The sequence below is a fragment of the Haliaeetus albicilla genome, chromosome 15 (assembly GCF_947461875.1).
Source record: "Haliaeetus albicilla chromosome 15, bHalAlb1.1, whole genome shotgun sequence".
Classification (NCBI taxonomy): domain Eukaryota; kingdom Metazoa; phylum Chordata; class Aves; order Accipitriformes; family Accipitridae; genus Haliaeetus; species Haliaeetus albicilla.
The window spans coordinates 604442-619170 of NC_091497.1; positions in this window are offsets into that span (position 1 = coordinate 604442).

Here is a 14729-nt window from a genome sequence, read left to right on the forward strand (position 1 = left end):
TCGGACGGCCCCGAAAATATTTTCGACAGTACCTCGACCGGTGCCGAAAATATTTTCGACGGGACCGCGAACGGCGCCGAAAATATTTTCGACGGCAGCTTGGCCGGTGCCAAAAATATTTTCGACGGGGGCCCAGCTGGCACCGAAAATATTTTCGACGGGGGCTCGGCTGGCATCCAAAAGATTTTTGACAGGATCTCGGCCGGCACCAAAAATATTTTCGACGGGGTCTCGTCCGGCTCCGAAAATATTTTCGACGGGATCTCGGCCGGCACCGAAAATATTTTCGATTGGAGCTCGGCCGGCACCGAAAATATTTTCAACGGGGGCTCGGACGGCACCAAAAATATTTTTGACAGCGTGTTGGCCGGTGCCAAAATGTTTTTGACGGAGGCTCGGACGGCCCCGAAAATAGTTTCGACGGGGGCTCGGACGGCACCGAAAATATTTTCGACGGGAGCTCGGCCGGCACCGAAACTATCTTCGACAGGATCTTGAACGGCGCCGAAAATATTTTCGACGGGAGCTCGGCCGGCACCGAAACTATCTTCGACAGGATCTCGAACGGCGCCGAAAATATTTTCGACGGGAGCTCGGCTGGCACCGAAACTATCTTCAACAGGATCTCGGCCGGCACCGAAAATATTTTCGACGGAAGCTCGTCCGGCGTCAGAAATATTTTCGACAGGACCTCGACCGGTGCCGAAAATATTTTCGACGGGACCGCGACCGGCGCCGAAAATATTTTCGACGGCGGCTTGGCCGGTGCCAAATATAGTTTCGACGGGGGCCCAGCTGGCACCGAAAATATTTTCGATGGAGGCTCGGCTGGCATCCAAAAGATTTTCGACAGGATCTCGGCCGGCACCAAAAATATTTTAGACGGAAGCTCGGACGGCTCCGAAAATATTTTCAACGGGATCTCGGCCGGCATGGAAAATATTTTCGACGGAAGATCCGCCGGCGCCAAAACTATTTTCGACGGGAGCTCGGACAGCACCAAAAATATTTTCGACGGGATCTCGGCCGGTGCCAAAAATATTTTCGACGGGAGCTCGGCCAGCCCCGAAAATATTTTCGACAAGGTTCTGACCAGCACCGGAAATATTTTAGATGGGGGCCCGGCCGGCACCGAAAATATTTTCGTCGGTGTCTCATCCGGCACCGAAAATATTTTCGATGGAAGCTCGGCCGGTGCCTAAAATATTTTCGACGGCGGCTCGGCCGGCTCCGAAAATATTTTCGACGGGAGCTCGGCCGGCACCGAAAATATTTTCGATGGAAGCTCGGACGGCCCCGAAAATATTTTCGACAGTACCTCGACCGGTGCCGAAAATATCTTCGACAGGATCTCGGCCGGTGCCTAAAATATTTTCGACGGGAGCTCGGCCGGCACCGAAAATATTTTCGACGGGAGCTCGGACGGCCCCGAAAATATTTTCGACAGTACCTCGACCGGTGCCGAAAATATTTTCGACGGGACCGCGAACGGCGCCGAAAATATTTTCGACGGCGGCTTGGCCGGTGCCAAAAATATTTTCGACGGGGGCCCAGCTGGCACCGAAAATATTTTCGACGGGAGGTCGGCTGGCATCCAAAAGATTTTCGACAAGATCTCAGCCGGCACCAAAAATATTTTCGACGGGGTCTCGTCCGGCTCCGAAAATATTTTCAACAGGATCTCGGACGGCACCGAAAATATTTTCGATTGGAGCTCGGCCGGCACCGAAAATATTTTCAACGGGGGCTCGATCGGCACCAAAAATATTTTTGACGGCGTGTTGGCCGGTGCCAAAATGTTTTCGACGGAGGCTCGGACGGCCCCGAAAATAGTTTCGACGGGACCTCGAACGGCGCCGAAAATATTTTCGACGGCAGCTCGGACGGCCCCGAAAATATTTTCGACAGGGTCTCGGCTGGCTCCGAAAATATTTTCGACGGGATCTCGGCCGGCACCGAAAATATTTTCAACGGAAGCTCGGGCGGCGTCAAAAATATTTTTGACGGAAGCTCGGCCGGCATCAAAAATATTTTCGACAGTACCTCGTCCGGTGCCGAAAATATTTTCGACGGCAGCTCGGACGGCCCCGAAAATATTTTCGACAGGGTCTCGGCTGGCTCCGAAAATATTTTCGACGGGATCTCGGCCGGCACCGAAAATATTTTCAACGGAAGCTCGGGCGGCGTCAAAAATATTTTCGACGGAAGCTCGGCCGGCATCAAAAATATTTTCGACAGTACCTCGTCTGGTGCCGAAAAAATTTTCGATGGGAGCTCGGCCGGCACCGAAAATATTTTTGACAGTACCTTGACCGGTGCGGAAAATATTTTTGACGGCGGCTCAGCCGGCTCCGAAAATATTTTCGACGGGAGCTCGGCCGGCTCCGAAAATATTTTCGACGGGGGCTCGGACAGCACCAAAAATATTTTTGACGGCGTCTTGGCCGGTGCCAAAATGTTTTTGACGGAGGCTCGGACGGCCCCGAAAATAGTTTCGACGGGACCTCGAACAGCGCCGAAAATATTTTCGACGGGACCGCGACCGGCGCCGAAAATATTTTCGACGGCGGCTTGGCCGGTGCCAAAAATAGTTTCGACGGGGGCCCAGCTGGCACCGAAAATATTTTCGACGGAGGCTCGGCTGGCATCCAAAAGATTTTCGACAGGATCTCGGCCGGCACCAAAAATATTTTAGACGGAAGCTCGGACGGCTCCGAAAATATTTTCAACGGGATCTCGGCCGGCACTGAAAATATTTTCGACGGAAGATCCGCCGGCGTCAAAACTATTTTCGACGGGAGCTCGGACAGCCCCGAAAATATTTTCGACAGGACCTCGACCGGTGCCGAAAATATTTTCGACGGGATCTCCGCCGGCACCGAAAATATTTTCGACGGAAGCTCCGCCGGTGTCAAAAATATTTTCGACGGGACCGCGACCGGCGCCGAAACTATTTTTGACAGTACCTTGACCGGTGGCAAAAATATTTTCGACGGCAGCTCAGCCGGCTCCGAAAATATTTTTGACGGGATCTCGGTCGGCACCAAAAATATTTTCGACGGAAGCTCGGCCGGCGTCAAAAATATTTTCGACGGGAGCTCGGCCGGCTGCGAAAATATTTTCGACAAGGTTCTGACCAGCACCGGAAATATTTTAGACGGGGGCCCGGCCGGCACCGAAAATATTTTCGTCGGTGTCTCATCCGGCACCGAAAATATTTTCGAAGGAAGCTCGGCCGGTGCCTAAAATATTTTCGACGGCGGCTCGGCCGGCTCCGAAAATATTTTCGACGGGAGCTCGGCTGGCACCGAAAATATTTTCGATGGAAGCTTGGACGGCCCTGAAAATATTTTCGACAGTACCTCGACCGGTGCCGAAAATATCTTCGACAGGATCTCGGCCGGTGCCTAAAATATTTTCGACGGAAGCTCGTCCGGCATCAGAAATATTTTCGACGGGAGCTCGGACGGCCCCGAAAATATTTTCGACAGTAACTCGACCGGTGCCGAAAATATTTTCGACGGGACCGCGAACGGCGCCGAAAATATTTTCGACGGCGGCTTGGCCGGTGCCAAAAATATTTTCGACGGGGGCCCAGCTGGCACCGAAAATATTTTCGACGGGAGGTCGGCTGGCATCCAAAAGATTTTCGACAAGATCTCGGCCGGCACCAAAAATATTTTCGACGGGGTCTCGTCCGGCTCCGAAAATATTTTCGACGGGATCTCGGACGGCACCGAAAATATTTTCAACGGAAGCTCGGCCGGCACCGAAAATATTTTCGACGGAAGCTCGTCCGGCGTCAGAAATATTTTCGACGGGAGCTCGGACGGCCCCGAAAATATTTTCGACAGTACCTCGACCGGTGCCGAAAATATTTTCGACGGGACCGCGAACGGCGCCGAAGATATTTTCGACAGCAGCTTGGCCGGTGCCAAAAATATTTTCGACGGGGGCCCAGCTGGCACCGAAAATATTTTCGACGGGGGCTCGGCTGGCATCCAAAAGATTTTCGACAGGATCTCGGCCGGCACCAAAAATATTTTCGACGGGGTCTCGTCCGGCTCCGAAAATATTTTCGACGGGAGCTCGGCCGGCACCGAAAATATTTTCGATTGGAGCTCGGCCGGCACCGAAAATATTTTCAACGGGGGCTCGGCCGGCAACAAAAATATTTTCGACGGCCTGTTGACCGGTGCCAAAATGTTTTCGACGGAGGCGCGGACGGCCCCGAAAATAGTTTCGACGGGACCTCGAACGGCGCCGAAAATATTTTCGACGGGAGCTCGGACGGCCCCGAAAATATTTTCGACAGGGTCTCGGCCGGCTCCGAAAATATTTTCGACGGGATCTCGGCCGGCACCGAAAATATTTTCAACGGAAGCTCGGGCGGCATCAAAAATGTTTTCAACAGTACCTTGTCCGCTGCCAAAAATATTTTCGAAGGGAGCTCGGCCGGCACCGAAAGTATTTTTGACAATACATCGACCGGTGCCGAAAATATTTTCGACGGGACCGCGACCGGCGCCGAAAATATTTTAGACGGTGGCTTGGCCGGCTCCGAAAATATTTTCGATGGGAGCTCGGCCGGCACCGAAAATATTTTCAACGGGGGCTCGGACGGCACCGAAAATATTTTTGACAGCGTGTTGGCCGGTGCCAAAATGTTTTTGACGGAGGCTCGGACGGCCCCGAAAATAGTTTCGACGGGACCTCGAACGGCGCCGAAAATATTTTCGACGGGAGCTCGGCCGGCACCGAAACTATCTTCGACAGGATCTTGAACGGCGCCGAAAATATTTTCGACGGGAGCTCGGCCGGCACCGAAAATATTTTCGACGGAAGCTCGTCCAGCGTCAGAAATATTTTCGACGGGAGCTCGGACGGCTCCGAAAATATTTTCGACAGGACCTCGACCGGTGCCGAAAATATTTTCGACGGGACCGCGACCGGCGCCGAAAATATTTTCGACGGCAGCTTGGCCGGTGCCAAATATAGTTTCGACGGGGGCCCAGCTAGCACCGAAAATATTTTCGACGGAGGCTCGGCTGGCATCCAAAAGATTTTCGACAGGATCTCGGCCGGCACCAAAAATATTTTAGACGGAAGCTCGGACGGCTCCGAAAATATTTTCGACGGGATCTCGGACGGCACTGAAAATATTTTCGACGGAAGATCCGCCGGCGTCAAAACTATTTTCGACGGGAGCTCGGACAGCCCCGAAAATATTTTCGACAGTACCTCGACCGGTGCCGAAAATATCTTCGACAGGATCTCGGCCGGTGCCTAAAATATTTTCGACGGAAGCTCGTCCGGCATCAGAAATATTTTCGACGGGAGCTCGGACGGCCCCGAAAATATTTTCGACAGTACCTCGACCGGTGCCGAAAATATTTTCGACGGGACCGCGACCGGCGCCGAAACTATATTCGACGGCAGCTTGGCCGGTGCCAAAAATAGTTTCGACGCAGGCCCAGCTGGCACCGAAAATATTTTCGACGGGGGCTCGGCTGGCATCCAAAAGATTTTCGACAGGATCTCGGCCGGCACCAAAAATATTTTCGACGGGGTCTCGTCCGGCTCCGAAAATATTTTCGATGGGATCTCGCCGGCACCGAAAATATTTTCGATTGGAGCTCAGCCGGCACCGAAAATATTTTCAACGGGGGCTCGGCCGGCACCAAAAATATTTTCGACGGCGTGTTGGCCGGTGCCAAAATGTTTTCGACGGGAGCTCGGACGGCCCCGAAAATATTTTCGACAGGGTCTCGGCCGGCTCCGAAAATATTTTCGACGGGATCTTGGCCGGCACCGAAAATATTTTCGATTGGAGCTCGGCCGGCACCGAAAATATTTTCAACAGGGGCTCGGGCGGCACCGAAAATATTTTCAACGGAAGCTCGGCCGGCGTCAAAAATATTTACGACGGGAGCTCGGCCGGCCCCGAAAATATTTTCGACAAGGTTCTGACCAGCACTGGAAATATTTTAGCTGGGGGCCCAGCCGGCACCGAAAATATTTTCGTCAGTGTCTCATCCGGCACCAAAAATATTTTCGATGGAAGCTCGGCCGGTGCCTAAAATATTTTCGACGGCGGCTCGGCCGGCTCTGAAAATATTTTCGACGGGATCTCGGCCGGCACCGAAAATATTTTCGATGGAAGCTTGGACGGCCCCGAAAATATTTTCGACAGTACCTCGACCAGTGCCGAAAATATCTTCGTCAGGATCTCGGCCGGTGCCTAATATATTTTCGACGGAAGCTCGTCCGGCGTCAGAAATATTTTCGACGGGAGCTCGGACAGCCCCGAAAATATTTTCGACAGTACCTCGACCGGTGCCGAAAATATTTTCGACGGGACCGCGAACGGCGCCGAAAATATTTTCGACGGCGGCTTGGCCGGTGCCAAAAATATTTTCGACGGGGGCCCAGCTGGCACCGAAAATATTTTCGACGGGGGCTCGGCTGCCATCCAAAAGATTTTCGACAGGATCTCGGCCGGCACCAAAAATATTTTCGACGGGGTCTCGTCCGGCTCCGAAAATATTTTTGACGGCCTGTTGGCCGGTGCCAAAACGTTTTCGACGGAGGCTCGGACGGCCCCGAAAATAGTTTCGACGGGACCTCGGACGGCCCCGAAAATAGTTTCGACGGGGGCTCGGACGGCACCGAAAATATTTTCGACGGGAGCTCGGCCAGCACCGAAACTATCTTCGACAGGATCTCGAACGGCGCCGAAAATATTTTCGACGGGAGCTCGGCCGGCACCGAAACTATCTTCGACAGGATCTCGGCCGGCACCGAAAATATTTTCGACGGAAGCTCGTCCGGCGTCAGAAATATTTTCGACGGGAGCTCGGACGGCTCCGAAAATATTTTCGACGGGATCTCGGCCGGCACCAAAAATATTTTCTACGGGAGCTCGGCCGGCCCCGAAAATATTTTCGACAAGGTTCTGACCAGCACCGGAAATATTTTAGATGGGGGCCCGGCCGGCACCGAAAATATTTTCGACGGGAGCTCGGCCAGCACCGAAACTATCTTCGACAGGATCTCGGCCGGCACCGAAAATATTTTCGATGGAAGCTCGGCCGGTGCCTAAAATATTTTCGACGGCGGCTCGGCCGGCTCCGAAAATATTTTCGACGGGAGCTCGGCCGGCACCGAAAATATTTTCGATGGAAGCTCGGACGGCCCCGAAAATATTTTCGACAGTAACTCGACCGGTGCCGAAAATATTTTCGACGGGACCGCGAACGGCGCCGAAAATATTTTCGACAGCAGCTTGGCCGGTGCCAAAAATATTTTCGACGGGGGCCCAGCTGGCACCGAAAATATTTTCGACGGGAGGTCGGCTGGCATCCAAAAGATTTTCGACAAGATCTCTGCCGGCACCAAAAATATTTTCGACGGGGTCTCGTCCGGCTCCGAAAATATTTTCGACGGGATCTCGGCCGGCACCGAAAATATTTTCGATTGGAGCTCGGCCGGCACCGAAAATATTTTCAACGGGGGCTCGGCTGGCACCAAAAATATTTTCGACGGCGTGTTGGCCGGTGCCAAAATGTTTTCGACGGAGGCTCGGACGGCCCCGAAAATAGTTTCGACGGGACCTCGAACGGCGCCGAAAATATTTTCGACAGCAGCTTGGCCGGTGCCAAAAATATTTTCGACGGGGGCCCAGCTGGCACCGAAAATATTTTCGACGGGAGGTCGGCTGGCATCCAAAAGATTTTCGACAAGATCTCTGCCGGCACCAAAAATATTTTCGACGGGGTCTCGTCCGGCTCCGAAAATATTTTCGACGGGATCTCGGCCGGCACCGAAAATATTTTCGATTGGAGCTCGGCCGGCACCGAAAATATTTTCAACGGGGGCTCGGCTGGCACCAAAAATATTTTCGACGGCGTGTTGGCCGGTGCCAAAATGTTTTCGACGGAGGCTCGGACGGCCCCGAAAATAGTTTCGACGGGACCTCGAACGGCGCCGAAAATATTTTCGACGGCAGCTCGGACGGCCCCGAAAATATTTTGGACAGGGTCTCGGCTGGCTCCGAAAATATTTTCGACGGGATCTCGGCCGGCACCGAAAATATTTTCAACGGAAGCTCGGGCGGCGTCAAAAATATTTTCGACAGTACCTCGTCCGGTGCCGAAAATATTTTCGATGGGAGCTCGGCCGGCACCGAAAATATTTTTGACAGTACCTTGACCGGTGCGGAAAATATTTTTGACGGCGGCTCAGCCGGCTCCGAAAATATTTTCGACGGGAGCTCGGCCGGCTCCGAAAATATTTTCAATGGGATCTCGGACGGCACCGAAAATATTTTCGACGGCAGCTCGGACGGCCCCGAAAATATTTTCAACGGGGGCTCGGCTGGCTCCGAAAATATTTTCGACGGGATCTCGGCCGGCACCGAAAATATTTTCAACGGAAGCTCGGGCGGCGTCAAAAATATTTTTGACGGAAGCTCGGCCGGCATCAAAAATATTTTCGACAGTACCTCGTCCGGTGCCGAAAATATTTTCGACGGCAGCTCGGACGGCCCCGAAAATATTTTCGACAGGGTCTCGGCTGGCTCCGAAAATATTTGCGACGGGATCTCGGCCGGCACCGAAAATATTTTCAACGGAAGCTCGGGCGGCGTCAAAAATATTTTCGACGGAAGCTCGGCCGGCATCAAAAATATTTTTGACAGTACCTCGTCTGGTGCCGAAAAAATTTTCGATGGGAGCTCGGCCGGCACCGAAAATATTTTTGACAGTACCTTGACCGGTGCGGAAAATATTTTTGACGGCGGCTCAGCCGGCTCCGAAAATATTTTCGACGGGAGCTCGGCCGGCTCCGAAAATATTTTCGACGGGGGCTCGGACAGCACCAAAAATATTTTTGACGGCGTCTTGGCCGGTGCCAAAATGTTTTTGACGGAGGCTCGGACGGCCCCGAAAATAGTTTCGACGGGACCTCGAACAGCGCCGAAAATATTTTCGACGGGACCGCGACCGGCGCCGAAAATATTTTCGACGGCGGCTTGGCCGGTGCCAAAAATAGTTTCGACGGGGGCCCAGCTGGCACCGAAAATATTTTCGACGGAGGCTCGGCTGGCATCCAAAAGATTTTCGACAGGATCTCGGCCGGCACCAAAAATATTTTAGACGGAAGCTCGGACGGCTCCGAAAATATTTTCAACGGGATCTCGGCCGGCACTGAAAATATTTTCGACGGAAGATCCGCCGGCGTCAAAACTATTTTCGACGGGAGCTCGGACAGCCCCGAAAATATTTTCGACAGGACCTCGACCGGTGCCGAAAATATTTTCGACGGGATCTCCGCCGGCACCGAAAATATTTTCGACGGAAGCTCCGCCGGTGTCAAAAATATTTTCGACGGGAGCTCGGATGGCCCCGAAAATATTTTTGACAGTACCTTGACCGGTGGCAAAAATATTTTCGACGGCAGCTCAGCCGGCTCCGAAAATATTTTTGACGGGATCTCGGTCGGCACCAAAAATATTTTCGACGGAAGCTCGGCCGGCGTCAAAAATATTTTCGACGGGAGCTCGGCCGGCTGCGAAAATATTTTCGACAAGGTTCTGACCAGCACCGGAAATATTTTAGACGGGGGCCCGGCCGGCACCGAAAATATTTTCGTCGGTGTCTCATCCGGCACCGAAAATATTTTCGATGGAAGCTCGGCCGGTGCCTAAAATATTTTCGACGGCGGCTCGGCCGGCTCCGAAAATATTTTCGACGGGAGCTCGGCTGGCACCGAAAATATTTTCGATGGAAGCTTGGACGGCCCTGAAAATATTTTCGACAGTACCTCGACCGGTGCCGAAAATATTTTCGACAGGATCTCGGCCGGTGCCTAAAATATTTTCGACGGAAGCTCGTCCGGCATCAGAAATATTTTCGACGGGAGCTCGGACGGCCCCGAAAATATTTTCGACAGTACCTCGACCGGTGCCGAAAATATTTTCGACGGGACCGCGAACGGCGCCGAAACTATTTTCGACGGCAGCTTGGCCGGTGCCAAAAATAGTTTCGACGGAGGCCCAGCTGGCACCGAAAATATTTTCGACGGGGGCTCGGCTGGCATCCAAAAGATTTTCGACAGGATCTCGGCCGGCACCAAAAATATTTTCGACGGGGTCTCGTCCGGCTCCGAAAATATTTTCAACGGAAGCTCGGCCGGCGTCAAAAATATTTACGACGGGAGCTCGGCCGGCCCCGAAAATATTTTCGACAAGGTTCTGACCAGCACTGGAAATATTTTAGCTGGGGGCCCAGCCGGCACCGAAAATATTTTCGTCAGTGTCTCATCCGGCACCAAAAATATTTTAGACGGAAGCTCGGCCGGTGCCTAAAATATTTTCGACGGCGGCTCGGCCGGCTCTGAAAATATTTTCGACGGGATCTCGGCCGGCACCGAAAATATTTTCGATGGAAGCTTGGACGGCCCCGAAAATATTTTCGACAGTACCTCGACCAGTGCCGAAAATATCTTCGTCAGGATCTCGGCCGGTGCCTAATATATTTTCGACGGAAGCTCGTCCGGCGTCAGAAATATTTTCGACGGGAGCTCGGACAGCCCCGAAAATATTTTCGACAGTACCTCGACCGGTGCCGAAAATATTTTCGACGGGACCGCGAACGGCGCCGAAAATATTTTCGACGGCGGCTTGGCCGGTGCCAAAAATATTTTCGACGGGGGCCCAGCTGGCACCGAAAATATTTTCGACGGGGGCTCGGCTGGCATCCAAAAGATTTTCGACAGGATCTCGGCCGGCACCAAAAATATTTTCGACGGGGTCTCGTCCGGCTCCGAAAATATTTTTGACGGCCTGTTGGCCGGTGCCAAAACGTTTTCGACGGAGGCTCGGACGGCCCCGAAAATAGTTTCGACGGGACCTCGGACGGCCCCGAAAATAGTTTCGACGGGGGCTCGGACGGCACCGAAAATATTTTCGACGGGAGCTCGGCCAGCACCGAAACTATCTTCGACAGGATCTCGAACGGCGCCGAAAATATTTTCGACGGGAGCTCGGCCGGCACCGAAACTATCTTCGACAGGATCTCGGCCGGCACCGAAAATATTTTCGACGGAAGCTCGTCCGGCGTCAGAAATATTTTCGACGGGAGCTCGGACAGCACCAAAAATATTTTCGACGGGATCTCGGCCGGCACCAAAAATATTTTCTACGGGAGCTCGGCCGGCCCCGAAAATATTTTCGACAAGGTTCTGACCAGCACCGGAAATATTTTAGATGGGGGCCCGGCCGGCACCGAAAATATTTTCGTCGGTGTCTCATCCGGCACCGAAAATATTTTCGATGGAAGCTCGGCCGGTGCCTAAAATATTTTCGACGGCGGCTCGGCCGGCTCCGAAAATATTTTCGACGGGAGCTCGGCCGGCACCGAAAATATTTTCGATGGAAGCTCGGACGGCCCCGAAAATATTTTCGACAGTAACTCGACCGGTGCCGAAAATATTTTCGACGGGACCGCGAACGGCGCCGAAAATATTTTCGACAGCAGCTTGGCCGGTGCCAAAAATATTTTCGACGGGGGCCCAGCTGGCACCGAAAATATTTTCGACGGGAGGTCGGCTGGCATCCAAAAGATTTTCGACAAGATCTCTGCCGGCACCAAAAATATTTTCGACGGGGTCTCGTCCGGTGCCGAAAATATTTTCGACGGGATCTCGGCCGGCACCGAAAATATTTTCGATTGGAGCTCGGCCGGCACCGAAAATATTTTCAACGGGGGCTCGGCTGGCACCAAAAATATTTTCGACGGCGTGTTGGCCGGTGCCAAAATGTTTTCGACGGAGGCTCGGACGGCCCCGAAAATAGTTTCGACGGGACCTCGAACGGCGCCGAAAATATTTTCGACGGCAGCTCGGACGGCCCCGAAAATATTTTGGACAGGGTCTCGGCTGGCTCCGAAAATATTTTCGACGGGATCTCGGCCGGCACCGAAAATATTTTCAACGGAAGCTCGGGCGGCGTCAAAAATATTTTTGACGGAAGCTCGGCCGGCATCAAAAATATTTTCGACAGTACCTCGTCCGGTGCCGAAAATATTTTCGATGGGAGCTCGGCCGGCACCGAAAATATTTTTGACAGTACCTTGACCGGTGCGGAAAATATTTTTGACGGCGGCTCAGCCGGCTCCGAAAATATTTTCGACGGGAGCTCGGCCGGCTCCGAAAATATTTTCAACGGGATCTCGGACGGCACCGAAAATATTTTCGACGGAAGCTCGGACGGCCCCGAAAATATTTTCGACAGGGTCTCGGCTGGCTCCGAAAATATTTTCGACGGGACCGCGACCGGCGCCGAAAATATTTTCGACGGCGGCTTGGCCGGTGCCAAAAATAGTTTCGACGGGGGCCCAGCTGGCACCGAAAATATTTTCGACGGAGGCTCGGCTGGCATCCAAAAGATTTTCGACAGGATCTCGGCCGGCACCAAAAATATTTTAGACGGAAGCTCGGACGGCACCGAAAATATTTTCAACGGGATCTCGGCCGGCACTGAAAATATTTTCGACGGAAGATCCGCCGGCGTCAAAACTATTTTCGACGGGAGCTCGGACAGCCCCGAAAATATTTTCGACAGGACCTCGACCGGTGCCGAAAATATTTTCGACGGGATCTCCGCCGGCACCGAAAATATTTTCGACGGAAGCTCCGCCGGTGTCAAAAATATTTTCGACGGGAGCTCGGACGGCCCCGAAAATATTTTTGACAGTACCTTGACCGGTGGCAAAAATATTTTCGACGGCAGCTCAGCCGGCTCCGAAAATATTTTTGACGGGATCTCGGTCGGCACCAAAAATATTTTCGACGGAAGCTCGGCCGGCGTCAAAAATATTTTCGACGGGAGCTCGGCCGGCTGCGAAAATATTTTCGACAAGGTTCTGACCAGCACCGGAAATATTTTAGACGGGGGCCCGGCCGGCACCGAAAATATTTTCGTCGGTGTCTCATCCGGCACCGAAAATATTTTCGATGGAAGCTCGGCCGGTGCCTAAAATATTTTCGACGGCGGCTCGGCCGGCTCCGAAAATATTTTCGACGGGAGCTCGGCTGGCACCGAAAATATTTTCGATGGAAGCTTGGACGGCCCTGAAAATATTTTCGACAGTACCTCGACCGGTGCCGAAAATATTTTCGACAGGATCTCGGCCGGTGCCTAAAATATTTTCGACGGAAGCTCGTCCGGCATCAGAAATATTTTCGACGGGAGCTCGGACGGCCCCGAAAATATTTTCGACAGTACCTCGACCGGTGCCGAAAATATTTTCGACGGGACCGCGAACGGCGCCGAAACTATTTTCGACGGCAGCTTGGCCGGTGCCAAAAATAGTTTCGACGGAGGCCCAGCTGGCACCGAAAATATTTTCGACGGGAGGTCGGCTGGCATCCAAAAGATTTTCGACAGGATCTCGGCCGGCACCAAAAATATTTTCGACGGGGTCTCGTCCGGCTCCGAAAATATTTTCGACGGGATCTCGGCCGGCACCGAAAATATTTTCGATTGGAGCTCGGCCGGCACCGAAAATATTTTCAACGGGGGCTCGATCGGCACCAAAAATATTTTCGACGGCGTGTTGGCCGGTGCCAAAATGTTTTCGACGGAGGCTCGGACGGCCCCGAAAATAGTTTCGACGGGACCTCGAACGGCGCCGAAAATATTTTCGACGGCAGCTCGGACGGCCCCGAAAATATTTTCGACAGGGTCTCGGCTGGCTCCGAAAATATTTTCGACGGGATCTTGGCCGGCACCGAAAATATTTTCGACGGAAGCTCGGGCGGCGTCAAAAATATTTTCGACGGAAGCTCGGCCGGCATCAAAAATATTTTCGACAGTACCTCGTCCGGTGCCGAAAATATTTTCGATGGGAGCTCGGCTGGCACCGAAAATATTTTTGACAGTACCTTGACCGGTGCGGAAAATATTTTTGACGGCGGCTCAGCCGGCTCCGAAAATATTTTCGACGGCAGCTCGGCCGGCTCCGAAAATATTTTCGACGGGGGCTCGGACGGCACCAAAAATATTTTTGACGGCGTCTTGGCCAGTGCCAAAATGTTTTTGACGGAGGCTCGGACGGCCCCGAAAATAGTTTCGACGGGACCTCGAACGGCGCCGAAAATATTTTCGACGGGACCGCGACCGGTGCCGAAAATATTTTCGACGGCGGCTTGGCCGGTGCCAAAAATAGTTTCGACGGGGGCCCAGCTGGCACCGAAAATATTTTCGACGGAGGCTCGGCTGGCATCCAAAAGATTTTCGACAGGATCTCGGCCGGCACCAGAAATATTTTAGACGGAAGCTCGGACAGCTCCGAAAATATTTTCAATGGGATCTCGGCCGGCACTGAAAATATTTTCGACGGAAGATCCGCCGGCGTCAAAACTATTTTCGACGGGAGCTCGGACAGCCCCGAAAATATTTTCGACAGGACCTCGGCCGGTGCCGAAAATATTTTCGACGGCAGCTCGGCCGGCTCCAAAAATATTTTCGACGGGATCTCGGCCGGCACCAAAAATATTTTCGACGGGAGCTCGGCCGGCCCCGAAAATATTTTCGACAAGGTTCTGACCAGCACCGGAAATATTTTAGATGGGGGCCCGGCCGGCACCGAAAATATTTTCGTCGGTGTCTCATCCGGCACCGAAAATATTTTCGATGGAAGCTCGGCCGGTGCCTAAAATATTTTCGA